Source organism: Anomaloglossus baeobatrachus, chromosome 5 (genome assembly GCF_048569485.1).
Source record: "Anomaloglossus baeobatrachus isolate aAnoBae1 chromosome 5, aAnoBae1.hap1, whole genome shotgun sequence".
Lineage (NCBI taxonomy): Eukaryota > Metazoa > Chordata > Amphibia > Anura > Aromobatidae > Anomaloglossus > Anomaloglossus baeobatrachus.
In genome coordinates, this window is record NC_134357.1 from 450,103,286 (window position 1) to 450,116,439 (window position 13,154).

The window sequence follows — 13,154 nt, forward strand, 5'->3', positions numbered from 1 at the left end:
AGTGACCCCAGCCTTGACACTTCCATCTACAATTCCCCCAGGTCCAGTCCCAATCCCACCCACATATGCTTCCAGTAAGGAGACCACCAGGCGCCATCCTCACACATTTATATTTATTTTATTATCTCATTTCTTCAGATTCGACAGAAGGAAAAAAAATATCAATATCTTGCCGAACTACAGTTCCCATAATGCCTTAGTACCGCTAAGACGCTATGCGCATGCGTAAGCCCGCCTACATACTCCGCTAGACGCCATCTTGCGACTGGCTAGATTTTTTTCTGCTTAGTCAGGTGAGGTCGACCGGGCGAGCGCGGCCCTGCGGACACTTTTACTCGCCCATTACCCGCTCTCCCACTCCCTACATAGACTTCCACTAGTCCCCTCATTGCCGTATAAATGGTGTTTCCAGCCATCGGACCACGGTTGAGTTTCCACTCATAAGATGGCACCCGGAATTACCCGCCTTTTTCGGCTGCCATCAGAGTGTATTTCCGCTTCCGGTCAGCCTCGCTGTGGTCCCTGCGGCTGGCGGCCGTGTGTCTCCGCCATATTGTCTGTGTGATCCCGGCGGGAGTGGCGGCCGCGGGGAGCGGGAACAGCAGGTGCGGGGAGAGCAGGACCCGGGGTGTGTGAGGGGAACCGGGCGCGGTGGTAATACCGAGACAGGAGCCCGCCGCGGGGCGTTGCTTGGCGTTACCTGGACGCCCGCCATCTCCGGGTGTGAAGAGGAGGGGGCGGGGTATCCTTTCCGGGGAGATCCAGGATAACGTGAGGTGGCTGGGGCCTGAGTGATGGCGGCGCCGGGGGCCTACTAAGGCCTCATGTGTTATGTTAGAAGGGGGAATAATTAGTGGGGGGATGTGGGACTCCGGGTGTGGTGCCGAGATGCAGAAGGGCTTAAAGGGACGGTCCGGGCGGAGGAGGGGGATGTGTAGTGTGACCTGTCTGATTACTATATGTGACATATACTGTGAGGTGGAGGATGGGGCTCATCCTGAAGGAGGAGGAGGATGGGGCTCATCCTGAAGGAGGAGGAGGATGGGGCTCATCCTGAAGGAGGAGGAGGAGGAGGATGGGGCTCATCCTGAAGGAGGAGGAGGAGGAGGATGGGGCTCATCCTGAAGGAGGAGGAGGATGGGGCTCATCCTGAAGGAGGAGGAGGAGGATGGGGCTCATCCTGGAGGAGGAGGAGGAGGATGGGGCTCATCCTGGAGGAGGAGGAGGAGGATGGGGCTCATCCTGGAGGAGGAGGATGGGGCTCATCCTGGAGGAGGAGGAGGATGGGGCTCATCCTGGAGGAGGAGGAGGAGGATGGGGCTCATCCTGGAGGAGGAGGAGGAGGATGGGGCTCATCCTGGAGGAGGAGGAGGAGGAGGATGGGGCTCATCCTGGAGGAGGAGGAGGAGGAGGATGGGGCTCATCCTGGAGGAGGAGGAGGAGGAGGATGGGGCTCATCCTGGAGGAGGAGGAGGAGGAGGATGGGGCTCATCCTGGAGGAGGAGGAGGATGGGGCTCATCCTGGAGGAGGAGGAGGAGGAGGATGGGGCTCATCCTGGAGGAGGAGGAGGATGGGGCTCATCCTGGAGGAGGAGGAGGATGGGGCTCATCCTGGAGGAGGAGGAGGAGGAGGATGGGGCTCATCCTGGAGGAGGAGGAGGAGGAGGATGGGGCTCATCCTGGAGGAGGAGGAGGAGGAGGATGGGGCTCATCCTGGAGGAGGAGGAGGAGGAGGATGGGGCTCATCCTGGAGGAGGAGGAGGAGGAGGATGGGGCTCATCCTGGAGGAGGAGGAGGAGGAGGATGGGGCTCATCCTGGAGGAGGAGGAGGAGGAGGATGGGGCTCATCCTGGAGGAGGAGGAGGAGGAGGATGGGGCTCATCCTGGAGGAGGAGGAGGAGGAGGATGGGGCTCATCCTGGAGGAGGAGGAGGAGGAGGATGGGGCTCATCCTGGAGGAGGAGGAGGAGGAGGATGGGGCTCATCCTGGAGGAGGAGGAGGAGGAGGATGGGGCTCATCCTGGAGGAGGAGGAGGAGGAGGATGGGGCTCATCCTGGAGGAGGAGGAGGAGGAGGATGGGGCTCATCCTGGAGGAGGAGGAGGAGGAGGATGGGGCTCATCCTGGAGGAGGAGGAGGAGGAGGATGGGGCTCATCCTGGAGGAGGAGGAGGATGGGGCTCATCCTGGAGGAGGAGGAGGAGGAGGATGGGGCTCATCCTGGAGGAGGAGGAGGAGGAGGATGGGGCTCATCCTGGAGGAGGAGGAGGAGGAGGATGGGGCTCATCCTGGAGGAGGAGGAGGAGGATGGGGCTCATCCTGGAGGAGGAGGAGGAGGAGGATGGGGCTCATCCTGGAGGAGGAGGAGGAGGAGGATGGGGCTCATCCTGGAGGAGGAGGAGGAGGAGGAGGAGGAGGAGGAGGATGGGGCTCATCCTGAAGGAGGAGGAGGAGGAGGAGGATGGGGCTCATCCTGGAGGAGGAGGAGGAGGAGGATGGGGCTCATCCTGGAGGAGGAGGAGGAGGAGGATGGGGCTCATCCTGGAGGAGGAGGAGGAGGATGGGGCTCATCCTGGAGGAGGAGGAGGAGGAGGATGGGGCTCATCCTGGAGGAGGAGGAGGAGGAGGATGGGGCTCATCCTGGAGGAGGAGGAGGAGGAGGAGGAGGAGGATGGGGCTCATCCTGAAGGAGGAGGAGGAGGATGGGGCTCATCCTGAAGGAGGAGGAGGAGGAGGAGGAGGATGGGGCTCATCCTGAAGGAGGAGGAGGAGGAGGAGGAGGATGGGGCTCATCCTGAAGGAGGAGGAGGAGGATGGGGCTCATCCTGAAGGAGGAGGAGGAGGAGGATGGGGCTCATCCTGAAGGAGGAGGAGGAGGATGGGGCTCATCCTGAAGGAGGAGGAGGAGGAGGATGGGGCTCATCCTGAAGGAGGAGGAGGAGGAGGAGGATGGGGCTCATCCTGAAGGAGGAGGAGGAGGATGGGGCTCATCCTGAAGGAGGAGGAGGAGGAGGAGGAGGAGGATGGGGCTCATCCTGAAGGAGGAGGAGGAGGAGGAGGAGGAGGAGGAGGATGGGGCTCATCCTGAAGGAGGAGGAGGAGGAGGAGGAGGATGGGGCTCATCCTGAAGGAGGAGGAGGAGGAGGAGGAGGATGGGGCTCATCCTGAAGGAGGAGGAGGAGGAGGAGGATGGGGCTCATCCTGAAGGAGGAGGAGGAGGAGGAGGATGGGGCTCATCCTGAAGGAGGAGGAGGAGGAGGAGGAGGATGGGGCTCATCCTGAAGGAGGAGGAGGATGGGGCTCATCCTGAAGGAGGAGGAGGAGGAGGAGGATGGGGCTCATCCTGAAGGAGGAGGAGGAGGAGGATGGGGCTCATCCTGAAGGAGGAGGAGGATGGGGCTCATCCTGAAGGAGGAGGAGGATGGGGCTCATCCTGAAGGAGGAGGAGGAGGAGGAGGATGGGGCTCATCCTGAAGGAGGAGGAGGAGGATGGGGCTCATCCTGAAGGAGGAGGAGGAGGATGGGGCTCATCCTGAAGGAGGAGGAGGAGGAGGATGGGGCTCATCCTGAAGGAGGAGGAGGAGGAGGAGGAGGATGGGGCTCATCCTGAAGGAGGAGGAGGAGGATGGGGCTCATCCTGAAGGAGGAGGAGGAGGAGGAGGATGGGGCACATCCTGAAGGAGGAGGAGGAGGAGGAGGAGGATGGGGCTCATCCTGAAGGAGGAGGAGGAGGAGGAGGATGGGGCTCATCCTGAAGGAGGAGGAGGAGGAGGATGGGGCTCATCCTGAAGGAGGAGGAGGATGGGGCTCATCCTGAAGGAGGAGGAGGAGGAGGATGGGGCTCATCCTGAAGGAGGAGGATGGGGCTCATCCTGAAGGAGGAGGAGGAGGAGGATGGGGCTCATCCTGAAGGAGGAGGAGGAGGAGGATGGGGCTCATCCTGAAGGAGGAGGAGGAGGAGGATGGGGCTCATCCTGAAGGAGGAGGAGGAGGAGGATGGGGCTCATCCTGAAGGAGGAGGAGGAGGATGGGGCTCATCCTGAAGGAGGAGGAGGAGGAGGATGGGGCTCATCCTGAAGGAGGAGGAGGATGGGGCTCATCCTGAAGGAGGAGGAGGATGGGGCTCATCCTGAAGGAGGAGGAGGATGGGGCTCATCCTGAAGGAGGAGGAGGATGGGGCTCATCCTGAAGGAGGAGGAGGATGGGGCTCATCCTGAAGGAGGAGGAGGATGGGGCTCATCCTGAAGGAGGAGGAGGATGGGGCTCATCCTGAAGGAGGAGGAGGATGGGGCTCATCCTGAAGGAGGAGGAGGATGGGGCTCATCCTGAAGGAGGAGGAGGATGGGGCTCATCCTGAAGGAGGAGGAGGATGGGGCTCATCCTGAAGGAGGAGGAGGATGGGGCTCATCCTGAAGGAGGAGGAGGATGGGGCTCATCCTGAAGGAGGAGGAGGATGGGGCTCATCCTGAAGGAGGAGGAGGATGGGGCTCATCCTGAAGGAGGAGGAGGATGGGGCTCATCCTGAAGGAGGAGGAGGATGGGGCTCATCCTGAAGGAGGAGGAGGATGGGGCTCATCCTGAAGGAGGAGGAGGATGGGGCTCATCCTGAAGGAGGAGGAGGATGGGGCTCATCCTGAAGGAGGAGGAGGATGGGGCTCATCCTGAAGGAGGAGGAGGAGGAGGAGGATGGGGCTCATCCTGAAGGAGGAGGAGGAGGAGGATGGGGCTCATCCTGAAGGAGGAGGAGGAGGAGGATGGGGCTCATCCTGAAGGAGGAGGAGGAGGAGGATGGGGCTCATCCTGAAGGAGGAGGAGGATGGGGCTCATCCTGAAGGAGGAGGAGGATGGGGCTCATCCTGAAGGAGGAGGATGGGGCTCATCCTGAAGGAGGAGGAGGAGGAGGATGGGGCTCATCCTGAAGGAGGAGGAGGAGGAGGATGGGGCTCATCCTGAAGGAGGAGGAGGAGGATGGGGGCTCATCCTGAAGGAGGAGGAGGAGGATGGGGGCTCATCCTGAAGGAGGAGGAGGAGGATGGGGCTCATCCTGAAGGAGGAGGAGGAGGATGGGGCTCATCCTGAAGGAGGAGGAGGAGGATGGGGGCTCATCCTGAAGGAGGAGGAGGAGGATGGGGGCTCATCCTGAAGGAGGAGGAGGAGGATGGGGGCTCATCCTGAAGGAGGAGGAGGAGGATGGGGGCTCATCCTGAAGGAGGAGGAGGAGGATGGGGGCTCATCCTGAAGGAGGAGGATGGGGGCTCATCCTGAAGGAGGAGGAGGAGGATGGGGGCTCATCCTGAAGGAGGAGGAGGAGGAGGAGGAGGATGGGGGCTCATCCTGAAGGAGGAGGAGGAGGAGGAGGATGGGGGCTCATCCTGAAGGAGGAGGAGGAGGATGGGGGCTCATCCTGAAGGAGGAGGAGGAGGATGGGGCTCATCCTGAAGGAGGAGGAGGAGGATGGGGCTCATCCTGAAGGAGGAGGAGGAGGATGGGGGCTCATCCTGAAGGAGGAGGAGGAGGATGGGGGCTCATCCTGAAGGAGGAGGAGGAGGATGGGGGCTCATCCTGAAGGAGGAGGAGGAGGATGGGGGCTCATCCTGAAGGAGGAGGAGGAGGATGGGGGCTCATCCTGAAGGAGGAGGATGGGGGCTCATCCTGAAGGAGGAGGAGGAGGATGGGGGCTCATCCTGAAGGAGGAGGAGGAGGATGGGGGCTCATCCTGAAGGAGGAGGAGGAGGAGGATGGGGGCTCATCCTGAAGGAGGAGGAGGAGGAGGATGGGGGCTCATCCTGAAGGAGGAGGAAGAGGAGGATGGGGGCTCATCCTGAAGGAGGAGGAGGAGGAGGATGGGGGCTCATCCTGAAGGAGGAGGAGGAGGAGGATGGGGGCTCATCCTGAAGGAGGAGGAGGAGGAGGATGGGGGCTCATCCTGAAGGAGGAGGAGGAGGAGGATGGGGGCTCATCCTGAAGGAGGAGGAGGAGGATGGGGGCTCATCCTGAAGGAGGAGGAGGATGGGGGCTCATGCTGAGATGTGATATCACATTATAAGAAATAGGAGAGAACCTGTAACTTTTCTTGTATTTATGACCTTAGAGACCAATTCATGTTGCGCTGGTTTCAAACTTTATGGCTCCTGTCACACGGCTGCTTCTGCGCATTACTACGAAGAGCTGTTTTTTGTGCAATTGTATCTCTCCCTGGGGACATGATGCGGAAAATGTAAATATGAAGCGGGTTCATCTGTGACCGGCCGATCTCATGGAAATATTTCTTTGAGGTTATCACTCTCCACAGATTATACAGTTACGAGGTGGCTCGGTCCTGTGGCATTGTGGCCGCTGTAGGAGTGTGCGCCTCAGCCTGGTGGCCCTGTGCTCTTGGTCGGACTGACAGATCCACTGCTCTCCACATTTGAGATCGGACCCTCGTATAATTTTTACCTGTGTGGGCAACACATTGTCACAATGTAGAGGGGTGATGCCATGCATCTGTATTTTATTTTTTTTATACTTTCTGGACTGTGACCTGTGATCTCAATCTTAAAGAGGCCCAACCAGGATATTTATATATAAACTAAAGCCAGTGCTATACTGATGCTATCATGCTGATTCTACACATACCTTTAGTTATGAGGTCAGATGTATACTTTCTGAAATATAGGCAAGTAAAGTTTGTAAAATTCACGGTTACTTGATTGATAGCTGCTTCAGAATATCTAATAGGTGGGTTGGGTTTTGCTAGTTATTCCTGCCTTTGTCTGCTGCCCGTCCTTCCTCTTCCTTATTACAGGGGAAGGAGGAAGGCCAGGCAGCAGACAGCGGCGGGAATAACTATCAAAACCCAACCCACCTATTAGATATTCTGCAGCATCTATCAATCAAATAACTGCGTTTCACAAACTTTATTTGCCTGTATTTCAGAAAGTATACATCCGATCTCACAACTAAAGGTATGTTTAGAATCGATATATCGCCAGTATAGCACTAGCTTTATTTTATATAGGAAAATCCTGGTGGTTGGGCCTCTTAAAAGGGAATCTGTCACCTTTTTGCATTTTTTAGCTAATCTAGGCATATAGGTGGCATAGAGGTGAAATTAGCCATAAGGCCGGGGCCACATGGGGGACTACTGCGATCCTCGCTTGACACTCAGCTCATGCTGGCAGAACAGCGGGAGCTGAGTGTCGCTGTGACTGAGGTCCAATGATGCGATCGGACCACAGCTGCAGGGGGTGGGCTGGCGCTGCGGAGGGGAGGGCCGGCGCTGAGGAGGAGAGGGAGGGATTTTTCTCCCTTTCTCCTCCGTAGCCGGCTACTAACATGCTCGCCCTGCACTCGCGGTACACCTGTGTAATGCGAGTGTAGTGCGATGTTTCTCTCACCCCATAGACTTGAATGGGTGCGAGAGAAACTGGATCGCATTACAATCGCAGGATGCTTCAACTGTTTTCTCGGTCCGATTAGGGCTGAGAAAATAATCGCTCATGGGTGCTGGCACACAAGCTAACATTGGTCCGAATGGAAAGCGATGTTTTATCGCATTCCACTCGCTCCGATTCTCATGCCGTGTGTCTTAGGCCTAACTGTAAGCCTCCGGGATCATGGGCCGTTTTAGAAAAATCCTTTTATATCTCCAGGCTTATGGGGCGTGTGCTGTCCAGAAGATAAGCCGGCCTCCGGTCTTCATTATCCCAAATTTCTCCTCTTCTTTTAGTAAGCGCCTGTGATGTCAGGAGCGCGGCCGGAAATCTTGCCCATTCTGCATGCTGTCTCTCCATCTGTCCTTTTTTGCCCTTCTGTGGGCACAGTCTTTAATTTTGAGGTGCACAGTGAAGTAGCAGTGACTCCCCAGTGCCTCCCCAAGCTTTTCCAGTAGAGTTTGGCTCATGGAGTGGAGTTCTCCAGCTGTAGACCAGTAATATTTCCTCCTTTGTGACCGAATGCCCTGATAAAGTGAATGGACGCACTGTCGTGATGTTACTATGGCTGCGATGTCACTAACATAAGTGATGTGGGGCAGGATTTCACTGGTGTGTAAATATTTGCTTGCAGAAGTGTTTTAAGCCTTCAAAATCGTAGAAACCCCGTAAGACTTTTTCATTTTTTTTTTTTCTGCCAAGGTCAATGACCTTTTTATAGCAGATTTGCGCAAGGTAAAGGAATTGGTAACTGAATCAGATTTCTATTGGGCAAAATCAAGTATTTTATAAGTTGTCAGAAGTGCAGATTATTCTGCCGCCTGGTAATGTGCCATGAAGAATTGTCCCCCCCCCCCCCACACTGGTTAGCTGAGGCAGTAACACCAGGGGTGGCGAGTGGGTACAAATCGGCCAAGTTTAAATAAATATAATATAATATATATTTATTTTCTATTTATATTATATTATATATATATATATATATATATTTTTTTTTATTAATAACTTTCACAGGAATTTGCAGAAATTTAGAAGCGTAATATAAATGTTCTATCAACCTGTGGCTCCATCGATAGTGATGTCACCGTTCTACTGCAGTAAATGTATTACTAATTATTGGCCATTTATGAAGCAGTTGAAGTGTGGGGAGCAACATAAGTCTGAGCCCACAGCCCTGTATACATACAGTGCCTACAAGTAGTATTCAACCCCCTGCAGATTTAGCAGGTTTACACATTCCGAATTAACTTGGCATTGTGACATTTGGACTGTAGATCAGCCTGGAAGTGTGAAATGCACTGCAGCAAAAAAGGTTATTTCTTTTTTTATTTTTTTTTTAAATTGTGAAAAGTTTATTCAGAGGGTCATTTATTATTCAACCCCTCAATCCACCAGAATTCTGTTTGGTTCCCCTAAAGTATTAAGAAGTATTTCAGGCACAAAGAACAATGAGCTTCACATGTTTGGATTAATTATCTCTTTTTCCAGCCTTTTCTGACTAAAGGGTACTTTACACGCTGCGACATCGCTAGCAATCTCATTAGCGATGTGAAATTCTAGATTGCAAGTGCGATCTTTTGAGATCGCACATAGGTCATTTTACACATGTGCGATCTCAAAAGATCGCACTTGCGATCTAGAATTTCACATCGCTAATGAGATCGCTAGCGATGTCTCAGTGTGTAAAGTACCCTTAATTAAGACCCTCCCCAAACATGTGAACAGCACTCATACTTGGTCAACATGGGAAAGACAAAGGAGCATTCCAAGGCCATCAGAGACAAGATCGTGGAGGGTCAAAAGGCTGGCATAAGTAACGTACTCCACCGCAATGGTCTCCGTTCCAGACGAGCCCGTAAGGTACCTTTACTTTCAAAGCGTCATGTCAAGGCTCGTCTACAGTTTGCTCATGATCACTTGGAGGACTCTGAGACAGACTAGTTCAAGGTTCTCTGGTCTGATGAGACCAAGATCGAGATCTTTGGTGCCAACCACACACATGACGTTTGGAGACTGGATGGCACTGCATACGACCCCAAGAATACCATCCCTACAGTCAAGCATGGTGGTGGCAGCATCATGCTGTGGGGCTGTTTCTCAGCCAAGGGGCCTGGCCATCTGGTCCGCATCCATGGGAAGATGGATAGCACGGCCTACCTGGAGATTTTGGCCAAGAACCTCCGCTCCTCCATCAAGGATCTTAAGATGGGTCGTCATTTCATCTTCCAACAAGACAACGACCCAAAGCACACAGCCAAGAAAACCAAGGCCTGGTTCAAGAGGGAAAAAAATCAAGGTGTTGCAGTGGCCTAGTCAGTCTCCTGACCTTAACCCAATTGAAAACTTGTGGCAGGAGCTCAAGATTAAAGTCCACATGAGACACCCAAAGAACCTAGATAACTTGGAGAAGATCTGCATGGAGGAGTGGGCCAAGATAACTCCAGAGACCTGTGCCGGCCTGATCAGGTCTTATAAAAGACGATTATTAGCTGTAATTGCAAACAAGGGTTATTCCACAAAATATTAAACCTAGGGGTTGAATAATAATTGACCCACACTTTTATGTTGAAAATTTATTAAAATTTAACTGAGCAACATAACTTGTTGGTTTGTAAGATTTATGCATCTGTTAATAAATCCTGCTCTTGTTTGAAGTTTGCAGGCTCTAGCTTATTTGCATCTTATCAAACCTGCTAAATCTGCAGGGGGTTGAATACTACTTGTAGGCACTGTATTATCTGCCATCCATTCTAATAATTCAGGGTCCTGTGGAAGTCACCAAAGTAGATTTCACCCCCTTCATATTTTTTTTTTTCTTTCCTCTTCTGTTTTTGTAAAATAGAGAACCTTTTGGGGAGATATGTGAACAGCAGAAGTCGGATGGTGTCAGCTTCAAGTTTTGTAAGGGGACTATTAAAATTAATGTTAAAAAAAAAAAATATATGAACACCCCCCCCCCCCCCCACACACCCTCTAAAATAGATATCACCCCACTTTTGCTTTGTTGAAAATTAAAACAAGTAAAACATACACCTATTTGGTAACTTCGCATTCAGAAATGCCCGATCTATAAAAATATCAAACTTGAAAAAAAAATTGGGATTAATCTGAAAAAATGGAGTAGCAAGAGGAAATATATACCGGTGTATATATATATTTTTTTTTTTATTATTATTGTTGCTGCAACATTGCATTAAAATGCAGGCGATCTAAACGTTGGATCTAGCTCAAAATTGGAGAATTAAAAATGTCAGCTTAGGGCACAAAAGAAAAAAATAGCAGTCACTGAGCCCCAGAAAAATGAGAGCTAGAGGTCTCGGAAAATGGCACCAAAAGTGCATTTTTTTTGTTTTTGTTTTTTTTTATTTTTTTTAACTTCTGAATTTTTTTTTCACCACTTGGATGAAAGTAAAACTACACGTTTGGTATCTACGAACTCTTACTGATGTGAGGGATCATACTGCGAGGTCAGTTTTATCATATAGTGAACACTAAATAAAAAAACAAAATTGTGCGATTGCACTTTTTTATTATTTTTTTTTTGCAGTTTCACCGCACTTGGAATTGTTTTCCAGTACCATATGGGGCAGAATAAATGGTGTCATTCAAAAATACAACTCATCCCAAAAAATAACAAGCCCTCAAATGGCAATATTGACAGAAAAAATAAAAAAAAGGGGTCTTGGAAGAAGGGGAGGACAAAGCGGAAAATTGCCCTGGATAAAGGGGTTAAAATGATTCTGATCAGAGGGTGGGAATGCCAGCGCACTCAGATGGGTCATCTGTTTAATAGCAACGTCTACTGGTCCCATCCTAGAACCTCTGTTGTAAACTGCACCATGTAGTGAAGCATACATAGACTATCTGCGATGTAACTGGATTTCTTCATTATGGTGATCCTCCTTGGATGGGGGAGGGGAGTTCCTCTTTCTGACGCCGCTCTGGCTTTTACAGGAGACCATCCACTGTAAGCACTTTTCCCCTTCAGTACAACTGATCAGGAGGGGGCGCTGTAGGGCCCTTCATTTTGGAGGTTCACAATGGGGGGCGTCAGCCCCAGGGCAGCCATTGGTGTCCTGCTTCCAGGTGTCAGAATATAACTAGCAGAGCTCTAAAGCCGGTTGTGATAAGTGGCTAAATGTAGTCCTGATCTTGTTATACTAGTTTATGGTGTATTTTAGTCCTGTCTGCTGTGTCCAAGATCTCTGCACCCGTCATCTGTGTAGACAGCTGCATGGCTGTGCACAGGTAAATGGACGGTGCAATATCAATGTAAAGTATATGCCATGGTCTGGGCACGTGCAATAACTGAGGCTCAGATGGGATGAATGGTGGCTTTGACTAATATATATTATATAAATATGCGCATGTGTTTTAGGCTGATAATTTTTAATTCATTGAAGTATTTGCCTTCTACATCCTCTGTGCTGGGTATTATAGGCTGCAGAATGGGTTAAATGAGAATTCGTCAGCATTCACACCTTGTCCATTGGGAGAGGATAGACTACATCAAAGTGGCACAAAGGGTGCAATATTTATAATGAAATCAAAGAAGTGTTCTTGTTTTTAGCCCCAAATGCATGCAAAAACATGGACACCCCTTATATAATTATGCTTTTATTTTGTGTAGATGGGGTTTGTTTTCTTCGCGTCATGTTCTGATGACTGATTGTAAACTGTTATATTTATTCCTCTAGTGAGTTTCACTGGTTATATTATTAAATTATTAATGGCAATGTTCACTGTCAGGAAATGGTCCACCATACGCTGAAAAAAACCTTAAAATAAAGCCGGCAGGTATTCGCCCTGCGAGTCTAACCTAGGTGCAGTGTTGGCATCATGTCGTCTGCGCATCACCAATGTAGCCGTTTGATTGCTGAGCTTAGTGATTGCCTATAGCAGTAATGCGTGATACCGCTGCAGCCAAAACACAGGCCAGCACTGGACCTGGGGAGGGTGAGTGCACAGCATATTTATTTCTCTTCCCGTCTTCTTTACTGACACTTAAAATATCCTATTCCAACTTCCAGCTCTCTGTAGCCAACCAGATTATATGTATGTGTGTGTGTGTGTGTGTGTGTGTGTGTATATATATATATGTAATATATATATATTCTATATTCTATATATATATATCTCGATCTTTCCCAACTAATCCCTGCAGTTAAAAGGTCTGTGCATAACATTCCCCAGTGGTCTTTAGGTTATCCTATACCTTCAGTGACCGCTGCAGCCAATCACTAGCCCCAGATGAATTCATAGTGTCTCCACTGGGATGTGACGCAGCTGTGGATGTTGTTTTTTTGTGTTGACGTTTGTAGGTTTTAGGCTGTGTGCACACGTTGCGTTTTTTACCGCGGAAACGCTGCGTTTAGAACCGCAGCCTTTCAGTGGCAAATTGCATGCGTTCAGCTTTCCCAGCAAAGTGTATGAGAAAGCCGAAAAATCAGTGCACACGCTGCGTTTTTAAACGCTGCGTTTTGGATGCCAAAAATCGGTGCGGAAAGAAAAGCAGCATGTCACTTCTTTTGTGCGGTGTGGCTGCGTTCTCTTCCCCCATTGAATCAATGATCTTGGTCAGAACGCAGCTACACCGCAGTGAGCTGGTTTTTTGTTGCGGTCCGCGGGCTTTGTCGGCATGCCAGAACGCAGGCATTTACCTGGAAGTGAGGTCAAGAGGTTTCCTGTTGACCTCACTTCCTGGCAAAGTCCTGGAAAGCCCCCGGTGTCGCCAAAGTGCCC

General features: G+C 51.4%; 1 protein-coding gene across 4 annotated transcripts in view; it reads left to right on the forward strand.

Moving 5' to 3' along the window:
• The first annotated feature begins 509 nt into the window (after positions 1–509).
• The window catches only part of CSNK2A1 (casein kinase 2 alpha 1), a 107,667-nt gene continuing 95,022 nt past the window's right edge, over positions 510–13,154 (forward strand). For 3 of the 4 annotated variants that reach the window (XM_075350522.1, XM_075350525.1, XM_075350524.1), the window contains exon 1: positions 510–605. The gene's annotated coding sequence lies outside the window, so the exon portion shown is untranslated. Of the gene's footprint in view, positions 629–13,154 lie in introns of all 4 variants that reach the window. The other variant, XM_075350523.1, reaches the window with a different exon arrangement.